Raw genomic sequence first — 13,023 nt, forward strand, 5'->3', positions numbered from 1 at the left:
AGATAAATCCTTCCCTGTGAGGGTGGGCAGGCCTGGCACAGGCTCCCCAGAGAAGCTGTGGCTGTCCCTGGGTCCCTGGCAGTGCCCAGGGGAAAAGACAGCTGAAAAGGCTCGGTAAGGCACCAAGGGAAGCTCCCAGCCTGGATCCTCTCACTGCAAAGAAAGGCTCTGTGGGAACCCAGAATTCCAGGCTGCTCTCCACAAAAGCTCAGGAAAAGCACAGTGACAAAAAAAAAAACTAAGAGGAGTTTCACAAAATCCATTCCTAAATACAGTGTAATTGCATGAGGCACAACCAGCAAGCCTAAAATCATTCCCTCTCCTCCATGAGCATCACAACCAGATCCATAAAAGCCCAAAACAGCTGGGAAAGGACAAAATGCAGCACCCACCCTCCCCTGCACACACAGGGACACCTGAGCAGTAACAGGAACTGCAGGGAGAGAAACCACACTGACACCATCTGCCCAAGAGCATGGACTCAATACTTACTGCTCCTGCTTCCAGAAAGGGAGTTAAGGGAGCACAGAAAGGCTGCAGCCTCCCCATCTCTGTTCCCATGACATCTCCAGCTGTCGAGGTGGAGAAACAGCCTATGAATGATTCAGCCCACTGCTGGTTAGCATTACATACAGAAATGAAAACAGGAAGCAAGACAACAGGCATTAATTATTCAAATCCAGCAACGTGCACCAGGAGGGAGGGGGAAAAAGAAATAAAATAGAAAACACAAACCCACTCATGCTCTCAACCTTGACTTTCAAGACGCATCATCTGCCAAGGGCTATGAGCTTCTCAGAGCTGAATAAGCAGCTCACTTGTCTAAAAAGGGGGAGCAGGGTAGATTCCATCTGCAAATACAATGGGAGCATTTTCCAAAGGCTCCAGGATGCCTAATTAGCACACACTGCACTTCTGAGATACTGGAGGTATTGGTTACACATTATTCCCTTCCAAACAGCTTTGGAGGGGGGGAAAAAATAAAAAAAAGAAGAATTGGAGTTGCAAACTTGAAGTGATCTCTGGGGACATCTAGCCTAAAAAATTTGATTTTTGTCTCTCTGAGTTAACTGCTCCACCCCTGTAGTCTCAGAGCAATATTCAGAAACCTGGACTGGAGAGGGAAGGCAGCAATCAAGATCAATGACTAAAGCACCTCAGCGCCCTCATTTTAGTGAGGGGAAGAGCAACAGCACAAGTCCTGAAGTGCTCTGAGTAAATACTGGGGATGAAGCTCCAGAGGAACAGGTTTCACAGCCTTCCCAAGGCTTTGTGCAGTCCAAGCCCTCCCCTTGATCCCCCTTCAAGGAGACTGAGGGGAGAGCTCACTGCAGGCACAATGTCCCCATGAGAGGAAGAGGAGGGGCAGGCACTGATCTCTGCTCCCAGGGACAGGGACAGGGAACAGCTGGAGCTTTAGGCTGGATTTAGGAAAAGGTTCTTCCCCAGAGGGTGCCCAGGCTCCCCAGGGAATGGGCAGGAAAGTTTGGACAGCACTCCCAGGGATGTCCAGGGTGGGATTGTTGGGGTGTCTGTGCAGGGCCAGGACTTGGATTCAGTGATCCTGTGGGTCCCTTCCAGCTCAGGATATTCAGTGGTTTTTAAGAGCCCAGGGACTGCACTGGCAGCCACACACCAGGGATTGCCCTGCTCTGAACACCCACCACAGTCTGCTCAGGATGCTTTGGATCAGCACATCCAAAAGAAAACCCAAAGCACAGCCAAGGATGCTTTGCTGGAGGCTTCTGAGTAATGAAATCACAGAATCATTAAGGCTGGAGAAGCCCTGTAAGACAATGGGGTCCAACACTGCCATGGAACCCTGAAATCTCAGGGGATGCCAGAGCAAAGCCAAGCATTTGGAAAGAGGCAAACACACATTTTTTTTTTCCTCCAGTAACTCCACCCATGCAGATGTGGAGGACACCTGTGGTCTCCTACAGCATCTCCACCTGCCAAGGCACAGCTGGGAAGACCAAGTGGAAAACCTCAGCTTTCCACAAGGATGCTCCCATGGTTTCAGAGAGGCAAAAGTGGGGAGAAGGAGGGGAATATCTGCAGAGGGAGTGGGACACTCAAAACCAAAGCAAGCCCTGAGCACACAGCACCCCATCTCTCAAAATTCAGGCCCAAGGAAGCTCACCCAATCAGATAAACATAAAAAATACAGACTTGTTTTTATTTGAGGTTAATCTTTTATGTTAACTCATTTAAAAATAGCTCTGACACATTCTACTGATTTCCATATTAAAAGTGTTTTTCTTCTTGTTGGCAACTCCTGGGATCACTGTTTATCAGGAATCACTGCAAATCCAACATCTCCATCTCTACTAAAACTTGTATCAATCTAATTATGCTTAAAACCTTGTTAAGCAAATAATTTCTTATGTCAATTAGGTGAGAACATCCCTGATAATCAATTAGCCCTATTGATTTGCTTGTAAGGCTGCTTGTCAGCTGTTTCCTTAATTATACTGGAAAATCCTGATTTTCCTTAAACACTTCCTAAAAATCAAGCTATCCTAGAGCAAACTACAGTTCTGTGCATAAAAAAAAAAAAAAAAAAAAAAAAAAAAAAAAAAAAGAAAAACAGAAGAGAAATCTCTATTGCCCAGCCTGGTCTGAAATCATATAAATTATCTGAATTCTTGGGATTTGCATGCACTCTCCACTGATTTTCACACACTTTTTTTTATTAATACACTGAACTCATCCAAGCCAAAGTAATGCAATTTCATTTTCCCTGACTTGGAAAATGGAAATGGAAGAGGGTCAATATCCCCATCTGTTTAATAACAAGCTATTACTGAGGGCTGTTTGCTCTGGCCACTCCCCTGGGAGGAAACTGAGATGCACACACACACACTGAGCACCATTTTCCACATTTTGTTGGCACAAATCCAAAGCATCTCAGCTTTCAAGATCCAAGATTTCATTTCAAGGTGGGAATGGGACACCCCAAAGCCATAAAACAGCCTCAGGTGATTCATTCTGGGGATGGAGGATGCACAGGCAGTGACCCCTTTGATGACCCAGCAGGGTTATTCTTCCCAACAGAATGTTATTTCCCACTCTGGAAATCAGGTTGGGTCAGAGGTCTCCCACCCACTTTTTCCAGGCTGTAAATATTCATTTTTAATTTACAAAACTCCAGTCAGCATCCTTTTTTTTTTTTTCTTCTCCCTAGCAAACAAACAAAAAACTGCAAACAAAGCATCCTGTGCCATGTGCATATGGATATATGGAAACTTTTAGATGAGAGCTGAGGCAGGAAAGCACAACATCCTTGTCCTTAAAGCTGAGTGCTGCTGCCTCAGTGACAGAAAATAAGAATTGGGGGAAAAACAAATTTAAAAACCAAAAGAAAGATCTATGGGCCACGTGTTGGTCTGGCAGAGCACTCAGAAAGGAACACTCCTGTCTCCCTGAGATCCCAAAAATCCATGGCTGCATCCCAACCCAGGGAGAGCCAGTTGGATTGCCCAGAGTGGGAAGGGATGACCCAAACAGACACATCCCAAATAGGATCTGGCTGAGGTGGAGCCCCCGTGGGTCTGACCTGTTGTTTATTGTTCTTAAATGTTTTCTACCAAAAAATTACAGCTTTGAAACTAGGGCAGTGCCTAGTTCGGGGGTTGTACACTTCCAGTTAATGAAAATTCAGACTTCAAAAGATAAATACTTCAAAGGGATTACAAAAGAAAAACTTAGACTTTAATCTCCCTAAATAAATAAGCACAGGACGGACTAACGCCCTCTGCAACAGAGATTCTTAATGTTTGCCACAAAGTGAGGCAGCAATGGGTGCAACTTTGAAAGGGTGGAAGAAGAGGAACAGGCACAGGAAAAACCTGTGTAAACTTCTGGCAGAGCAATAATTCCACACAGTCTCTGCCTTCTGCACAAACCTTGCAGCTCAAGGTGTTGTCATAGCTCTGAAAACTCAAAATCCGCTGCAGATCCAAAAACATCAGGTGAATCCTCAAACAGGCTCTGAAGTAACTCCAAGCAGCAAAGCACAGGTGGGTCATGAGGAAAAGCATGGGACACTTCAGGTCCCCTCTGCCAAAGAATTTCTGACAACCTGAGTATAAAAAGAGCTTCATCTTCTGGGGGCTGGTGGAGAGATGGACAACAAATATTAAGCAGCCCAAAGGTTGTGAAATAAGTTTTTTGGCAGAGCAAGTCCAACCTTTCCACCTCTCCAGGTCTATGTCTGCTGGAGTCCCCTTGGGACAGCATCCCAGAACATTCAGAGCAGCACAAAACCCAGCAGCTCAACAGCTAAAAATCTAAAATAGCAGCTGAGGGGAGGTGAGACAGCACCAGGAGCCAGACAGAGCTGGCAGAGACAGGGAGCTGGAGGGAACCTGAGCCACAAACCCAAAGGGACAGGCAGAAAAGCACCAGGCTGGTCTGGGACAAGAGGGATGGGAAGGGAGTGTCCTGAGTAAGGGACCCCATGCTCACCCTGCTGCCTGAAGAGCCTCTGACAGAGAATGTCCTGTGATGTTGGTGTGGTCTGGGTGATGACACCACATCAGCAGGGCTCAACACACAGCCCAGGCGAGAAAAAGACAAGAAAAACCATCATGGGAAGAATGAGAAGACAGCACAGCTGGATGAGGACAGCACAGCTGGATGCTAAATAAAACCCGTGCACCAACTAGGAATTTTAACAACATTTGAAGAATTAAAATGGTTTAAGAATATTTTTCCTCTCCACAGACTCCAGGAGCTTTGCCATGCTCACCAAGCTGCAAACCAGAAGTCTGCACCAAGCCTTCCCCATTAGCAGCACGTTTCTGCTGAGAAATTGGGTGGAAACAGAGCTGGGTTTGAACATGCACAGCCTGGCTTCCTCCTCAGACAAGCACTCCTCCCTCTCCTGGTTCTCCCTGTGCAAACCCAGCCCTGAGGAGCTCGCCATGGGTGCTGTCAGCTGGCCCTGCCAGGTTCCACCCTCCCTGCCAGCAGGGTCCCACACAGCCCTGCTGAGAACCTGGCTCCTGCCAGCCAGCAGGACAGAAAACTGCACCAACAGCCCCAGGAAGGCTCATCTGAGAGGGAGCCAAGTGCCTCCACACCACTGCATGCACTTGAATGGAAACAGTAAGGGAGGGGAAAAAAAAAAAAAAAGAAAAAAAGGGAAACAAAACCAGCAAGAGTCATTTTCCAATCGATACCCTGCACATCTGCTGTGCAATGCTACCCAGAGAATTGGGCATGAATGTCTCTGGCTTAATGAGAGGTGGAAAGTCCTACCTAAATGGATTACATGGCTATTTCCTATGATTGATTCTTTCCATGTGGCTGCAGGAGACATTATTCATGAAAAAAAAAAAATGTTCTTAAGCAGGGACTCTCTTTGCAGAGGAGTTAAATAAATAAAGAAGAAAAACTTGCTTTGCCTTCCTGAGCAGCCTGGGATAGTGGAAGGTGTCCTTGCCCATGGCAGGGTGTGGAAGTGGGGGAGTTTAAAGGTCCATGAGGTAACTGATGCAGTCCAGGAGAGGTTCAAGAAGCAAAGTCAGCTTTTCATCACCTCCACTACAGCTTTGTGATCGCTTGAAAAACATGGAAACAAAAATGATATTGGAAAAATGAGATGTATGCATCCCCCAAGCCCTCCTCCATCCCTGTGGCACAGAAGAGATTTGATTTCTGCCAGAGGAAGGCTAACATCCACTTTATCCCTCTTCTGTTCCAGTGAAGCAGAGGTTTGTCTCATGTTCCTACAGCCTCCTTCCAGTTATTACTGGGTTTTTTTCCCAGTTCTGTACAAATCAGTCTCTGCTCAATGCAAGGAGACAGACACGAGAGTTTCCCTGTCATGAGGAAAAGGAAAATTGCATCCAATGAAAAAAATGGGAAACAAGAGACAGGTTACAAACCACCCTTCCCATTCCAGAATCACTCAGCTCCAGGTAAATGTCTTGTCTGTGATTCCTGTATCCTGCCAAAAGCTGGTGTTGATCTTTAGGAAGATGTTATTAAGGGCAAAAGGATTTTACTCTGTTGGCTGCAGCATAAATCTTTCAGGAGAAAGGAATTTTCTCAAGTGACCTGGCAAGAAGTTGCATCAGCCTTAAATGCTCCCTGCTTTCCAAAAAGCATCTCCAAATGCAGCCAAGGTCACCCTGACACTAGGAGGGATGGGGAGAGGGTGAGGTCAGGAAGGGACCCGCCCTCCATCCTCAGGGTCAGTCCCAGAGTGAGCAGAGGAGGCTCACAGGCATTTCCAGCTCCTGCCTGCACAGTCCTGCTCAATAAAAACTCAAAAACAAGGCTCCATCTGCCACTTACATCAGCTCCTATCTTGTTTTCCTTATGGAAAGGCCCAGTCACGAGGGATCCACAAACTCATTTAGTGATGCAAACCCAAGGCCTGTTAGTCCAAGTGCTTTCAGTCATTTTTGAGAACTTTAATAGGATGAGCATTGATTCTCTGAGTATTAATTCACAGTGCCCTGGTGCCCTTTTTCCAGCACCAGTGACACTCTTCCAGACCACCACTGGCATATTATCAGCAAAATGATGCTTTCAATGCAGTCAGGGTTAGAGTGACACAGGGACAGCTGCAGACATCTGGGAGAGGCTCATGTTCTCTCACAGGCTGCCCAGAGAGGCTGTGGCTGCCCCAGGCTGGGAACTGTTCAAGCCTGGATGGGGCTGGAGCAGCCTGGGACGGTGGGGGTGTCCCTGCCCATGGTGGGGTGGCACTGGGGGAGCTCTGAGGTCCCTCCAACCCAAACCATTCTGGGATTGGTATCAAAGGTATCCAAAACCAACCTCTGGGGGGTTAGGATGGGGCTGGGGATGCTGGCACAAAGCTCTCTCCACCTGGGATTCCTCCAAGCACTCATCCCACTGAGGTGATGATTTCTGACCCCCAGCCCTGTGTCCAGAGAGCACATTGTGGGCAGGACCCCCAGGGGTCCATCAATCCACAGCACTGTGGTGGGAACTGCTTCCAGCTCAGGGCAGTTCATCCAAACACCTGGAGCAGCCAAATCCCACAGGAGCCCAGGATGCAACAGCATCTCTCTCTCCTTCTCTGCAGCACTCTAAGCCTTCTAGGAAAAGGCCTAGGAAAAAGGACAAGCTGGAAGTCCATTTTTTTTGGTTTTTAAGTAGCTCTGTGATGTTGGAGGAGCAAAACCACTACTAACACCTAAGAGATTTGGAGGAGTCAGGGTGCTCAGCAGCACAGAACCAACAGCAGCCATGCAAATGTCCCTGAGTCAGTGAGACTGACCACAGGGAACACATCCACCCACCACAGTGACCTTCCCTGCCCATCCCAGAAACACATCCATGGCACCAGGAGACCAGGACACTGCCCAAGGCAGATCTTAGAGCACTACACAGGCAAAGAACTCAAGAAAAAGGCTTCCTGCACATCTTTAGATGAGCCAGCCCTGGGCAGGCACGAGAAAAATGCAATTTTCAAGGTGATGCTTGCTCTGAAGACAGGAGCCCCTGCCCAGGTGGGTCAGGAATCTCCCACCTGGAATACAGACCAAAAAGCAGCCACACCCCAGGGAAGCAGAGGAGAACTTTCCAGAGCACAGAACTCCCACAGAAAAGTTGTTATTATTATTATTGTTGTTGTTGGTAGTCCAATACACATTTAAGAGATTCCCAGAAAAATGAGCCCATGGAACTTGAAAGGGCAAGCCAGCTGCACACAAACACAGCATTTCCAGGATTAAATGGCTTTTATCCCACTTCCAGAAAGCCACTCTGGGTTTTCATCCCATCAGATTAAGATCCTGCCTTGAGAGCAACTACTGTCTGGGTAGGAGACAAGCAGCTTTCCTTCCACCAGCCAAGATATATTCATTTCCCAGCTTATTTTCCTACCAAAACACAGTGTGATTGCACAAGTGCCTCTGTTCCCATTCCTTGCTTTCTCCTACCTTTCCTTCCCTCCCCTGGCAGCAATTCCCTGGAGCTCCAGCCTCTTCTTGCCCAGCTGGAATGCTCTCCAAGACTTGCTGCTGGGTGGGAAAAGATCAAATAAACCTCCCCCCAAAGGAAGAGCAGCTCTAGCCCAGCCTGCTGTCAAAGACTAATCAGCAAGTACAGCTGGAGAGGGGAAAGGATGGAAGTGGGAAGATTAAAGATTAGAAATAAGTCCCAAAGAAACCAGACTGCACTTGCTCTTGAGTCAATATTTTTTGGTTAAGTAGGAAAACATTGAGAGCATTGAATAATTGACTTCACACTCAATAATTTGTTGGCCAAGTCAGTTCCTGCCACTGTTTTAAACAGACTGAAAAGATCCTGAAAAATACTGAGATGTTCATCAAATTAAGAAAAAGCATCAAGTACCCAAAATGTGATTGCTGCAAGTGGGAAATTTCAGCAAGAAAATTCAGGATTAGGCTATATAAGTATTAGAAGAAAATAAACCAAACAAAACCCCAAACAAACAAAAACAACAAAACCAAACCCAAAGGAAACAAAAAAAGAACACCAGCAATACCCTTCTTTTTTTTTCATAGACAATACTGAAACTCAAGGGCAAATCAGCTTTAAAGCTGCTGTTCCCTGGATGAGCACACCAGGGTTTAAAGCAAATTCTGGACAAACCAGAATTCCACAGGAAAAGAGCTGGCCAGGAAAGAAAAAAATGAAAAGTAGAGAGGTGGAGGGGTTTTTATTTTCCTGAAAAAATGTTAATTTCCAGACTAGCAAAGTATAACTGGGTGCAGAAAACAGAAGGAATCTCTTTTTGCTGTATGAAAGCAGAACAAGGTGGCACAACAAATCACCAGGTGAATCTGTCATAAGGAAGGGGGGGAAAAGAGAAAAAGAATTGGGAAAGGAGGGAGTCAAGTCATTGTTCCCAAATCTGGCAGTGCAGCTCTTTGTCCATGTTTCAGGAACCATTTTCAACTGAAGAGAGGAATCCATGGAAGTCTTCAAGGGCAAGATGGACTTGGAGCAACCTGGTCTAGCCAAAGGTACCAAAAAGGATCTGGCTGGAAGAAGATGGTTCTAAGGTCTCTTCCAACCACCCCTTTCCCTGATCATCTAGATCTGAATTTCCATTCTGCTTCACCAGTGCAGCCAGTGCCAGGCCCCCCATCTCCCCTGCATCCTGGGATGGGAGCATCCTGCTCTAGCAAGGCATGGCCAGAACTTGAGGAGGTTGTTTTTGTCCTCCCCAGCCAGGACACAATTTATAAACATCACAGCTATCCTCACATCAAGATTAGGGCCCAAGATTGGGGCTTGTCTGGCTCAGGGCTTGAATTTCTGTCAATCTCCTGGTTATTACCTCCAGCAGGTTCTCCTTCATTCCCTGGAGCCTGATCCTATTTTTGGATTCTCTGGGTTTATCAGCAATCTTTCACTAGTGTGGGTTTTTTTTTTTAGGTTTTTTTTTTATTTTCCCTTCCCATCAGCTCTCTCTCCAGCTGGTTTAGAACAGTTATGTAAGAGTCCTCCAGGGTTACAAGGGGAAGGAGGCACTTTCTTCCCTGACCTCAATCCTGGCATTATCAGCACCTCTCCCAACCCCAGCCTTACTGAAACTCTTTATTTCAGAGACACCAACCAAACCCTTTGCCTTCCAAATTCAGTACTGGAGGCTTTAGGTCCCAGCATTCACCTAGGCAGGCTGTGACTGTTTCTCCTGAAAAGGCACTGCCTGGAAGCACCACCTGAGCTGAGTCTTCCTCTGTCCTGGACAGCTCTTCAGCCAAGATAGCTGAGAAGGAACAAATCCATGGATCCTCAAGGCAGCAAGAATCAGACCAGTAAATACTAAAGATGGATGAGACACAAGATTCCTCACTCATGGAAAATAAGTCATTTTATTCTGTGTACCAGCTAAGGGCAAGTTAAACTGGTTGCCTTCCCTGGCTCTAACCCACAGGTGAGAGACATGAATTAAACTTTCCATGTTCTCTCCGTCCTTTGCAGCTCAATAAAAAAAGCTGGAAATGAATAAAACTAAATCCAGTGATTCTATTATTTTTATCTCTAAGGGGGATAAAACTGTGCAACTGCTAGAAGACACTTTTTAAACCAATTCTTGATTTAATTCTGTGTATCCACAGCCTCAGACCCCTTGGCTCACACTCCTCTGATGCAGAGTGGGGTTGTGGTGGTTCCTGCTCATCCTCCATCCATTCTGGAATCAGCCTGCACATCCCTCAACATCACACCAGGCTCTGGCAATCCACAGGATCCAGCTGCCAAGGTTATTCCATCAGCTTGCTCTTCAGGTAATTCCAGAGCTGACCTGAGCAGGTGGTTGGACTGCTGAGCTCCCTCCCAAGCTGAGCTATTTATTCTGTGAGTTTTTATAAGCAGGAATCACTTTCTTCAAGGAATGTAAGGAAGTGATTGCAAAGAGGAAATTTGTATTTTACCCCTCTCCTTCCAGTAGAGAAGCTAAGCCAAGACTTTTTTCAGGATTTCAAGCAACCTGAGATCTACAGCCCATATCTAAACTCCAACAGAGCATGACTACTCAGGTTGGAAATCTCTTTTTTTTCCAGCAGAAACCCTTCAAGCCAGCAATTGGCCAAACTGCTGCAAGTCATCATCTCCTTTTTTCATCCTTCAGCTTCTAAAGGAATTTCACGTATTCCAGCAAGCTGGGGTTTTGGGCCATGCTGCTTTCCAAGAAGGTTCATTTCTCTCTTCAGCAACTGCAAGTTTCTGAGGAGTTTCTGTGAGACTTCAGTCCAAGCCCTCAGCCCCTAGCTTGGCTCATCCTCAGCAGTACTTGAAAGAGGGTGAGAACATGCCCACTGAGCTAAAAACAAACACACTGTCCCAGTATTTCCAGTAAAATCCACTTCAGTTCCAGGTATTCTCAAAGGGAGCTGTTTTCTGTTCAACCTTCTGCCAAGCTCCCAAGAACTTCAAGTTTTCTCTTGTTATTTTTCGTGTGGACTGACTGAAGCCCTGAAGAAACCTTCCCTTTCTGTTCTGGCAGACACCAGCAGGGCTGAGCTTCTATTCCAGGGATGTTCCCCAAGTGTTTCCTCACACATCACCCACGCCTGGGTCCCCAGATCCAGCCCTGCAGAGAGGATGTGTTTGTCTGGCTCTGCCTCTCAAGAGGCTGTTTCACAGCTCAAGGACATTTCCACCCCCACACCAGGTCATCTCTGCCACCCAGGTGAGAAGCCACAGCTCCAGAAATCTCTCCCTGCAACAGGCAGCTCAGGTTTCATGGGGATTTGAGCGTGATTCCTCTTAAACCTCTCCTCCAGCTCAACAAAAAGTATTTTAAACACCAGCTTCTGAATGTTTTCTCCTCAACTAACGTGGCTGATCCCAGCCCCACATCCAGCCAGCACCAGGGAACAGGTCCTGGAGCTCACACCATGAATTCCCTGCCACGTGCTGGGGAAAGCTCAACCAGCCCAGCAATCCCAAAATTCCAGCAGAGGTGGAGGCCAGGAAAGAGGTACAGAGGAGCTGCTGCAGGGCTGGAGCCAGGCTGGGAGAGCTGGGGGTGCTCACCTGGAGGGGAGAAGGATCCAGGGAGAGCTCAGAGCCCTGCCAGGGCTAAAGGGCTCCAGGAGAGGGACTGGGGACAGGGATGGAGGGACAGGACACAGGGCAGGGATGGATGGGATACTGGGCAGGAATTCCTGGATGTGAGGGTGGGCAGGTCCTGCCCAGAGCAGCTGTGGCTGCCCCTGGATCCCTGCAGTGCCCAAGGCCAGGCTGGACACTGGGGCTGGGATGGTGGAAGGTGTCCTGCCCATACCAGGGGGGAATAGGATGATCTTTAAGCTCCCCTCTGACCCAAACCATTCCATGAACCTGGTTATAGCTCCCAGGCCTGGTTTAGTCTCTCCACAGCACAAACCACAGGCTCCAGGTTCATCTCTGGGAAAGTTTCCAAAAAGAAAAGGCTGCTCAGCTTTCAGACAGGAAGAGCCAGTGGTTATAGCAGGGAAACACTTTTGCTTTCTTCTGCAGTAAGATCTGACTCTCAGCTGGGAAACCCCAACCCTGTGCCACCAGCTTCCACCTCAGCTTCCCCAGCTCCTGTTCCCTGGCCAGAGACTTCAGGAACAGGACAAGTGCAGAGTAATTGGATTCTTTGTCAAGATAAGGAGAGTGGGGTGGAGATCCAGGATTATATTCATATTTTATTTATATTTTTTCATTATTACTGTTTTTAAGAGGAGTGAGCTAAGTGGCTAGAAACTTAAGCATCTTGAAAGAGCCCTAATACCCCTAATTTTTAAAAGCTTCCTCCTGTTACTGACATCACTTTAAGATGAACAAAATATACAAACAACAACCTCAGAGCTTCAGCTCCAATCCTCTGCCAAAATCCAGGGATGTTACTGGAGGAAGGAGCAGAGCACAACAGAGACAACAAATCAGCAAATGTGCTTCATAGCTGTCTCCTTTCATATTGAAGAGCCAACCACATCATCTCTTTTGCCCCAAAAGAAAACCTAAACCATTTCACCACCTCAAAGAGCAAAAAAATAAGAGCAGGTAGAGGACCAGCTCCTGATCAGACCCAGTGCCAACATGCACCAGCCAATCCCAGCTGCAGCACAAAGTCTGAGACTTTCATTTTTTAATTCAGTCATGCTTTGTACCAGCTGTGGAGGCTGAAGCACTGGACTCTCCAACCAGAGCTGTCAGCAGCTTTTCTCCTCCATCATGGGGCAAATACTCTCCAGAAGGTTTTCTCACTACACTGAGCTCTTTATTTGTAGCTTGGCAGCCAGGAGTCATTTTCAGGATCCATAAGTTGTGTTCAGGATCATCCCCATCTCTGTATTCTGACAAGCCTGAATTTTTGCTTGAAGTTACAGTGCAGTTTATTAGTCCAAAGGATTTCCAGCTCCATTATTGCCTGGTAGGAGCTGAGCTGATACCTATTCATCATCCCCTTACTTACAAGACAAGATTGCACAAGGAAGCCAAAGTCCATATTGATTTCCTGCTAAAATCAGGTCCTAGAGACAGGAGAGGCTTCACTGTGCATTTTCACCTTGCTGGGCTTTGAAATTCTGCTCACAA

At 47.0% G+C, this 13,023-nt stretch overlaps 1 protein-coding gene across 4 annotated transcripts in view; it reads right to left on the reverse strand.

The window, feature by feature from the left end:
- GDPD5 (glycerophosphodiester phosphodiesterase domain containing 5) overlaps positions 1-13,023 on the reverse strand; it is a 98,769-nt gene that overhangs the window by 60,933 nt on the left and 24,813 nt on the right. Inside the window, exon 1 of one of the 4 annotated variants that reach the window (XM_056497785.1) lies at positions 493-581. The exons of the other annotated variants lie outside the window; for them this stretch is intronic. The gene's annotated coding sequence lies outside the window, so the exon portion shown is untranslated. Of the gene's footprint in view, positions 1-492; positions 582-13,023 lie in introns of those variants that run through there. 4 annotated transcript variants of the gene reach the window in all.

Source organism: Oenanthe melanoleuca, chromosome 1, assembly GCF_029582105.1.
Source record: "Oenanthe melanoleuca isolate GR-GAL-2019-014 chromosome 1, OMel1.0, whole genome shotgun sequence".
NCBI lineage: Eukaryota > Metazoa > Chordata > Aves > Passeriformes > Muscicapidae > Oenanthe > Oenanthe melanoleuca.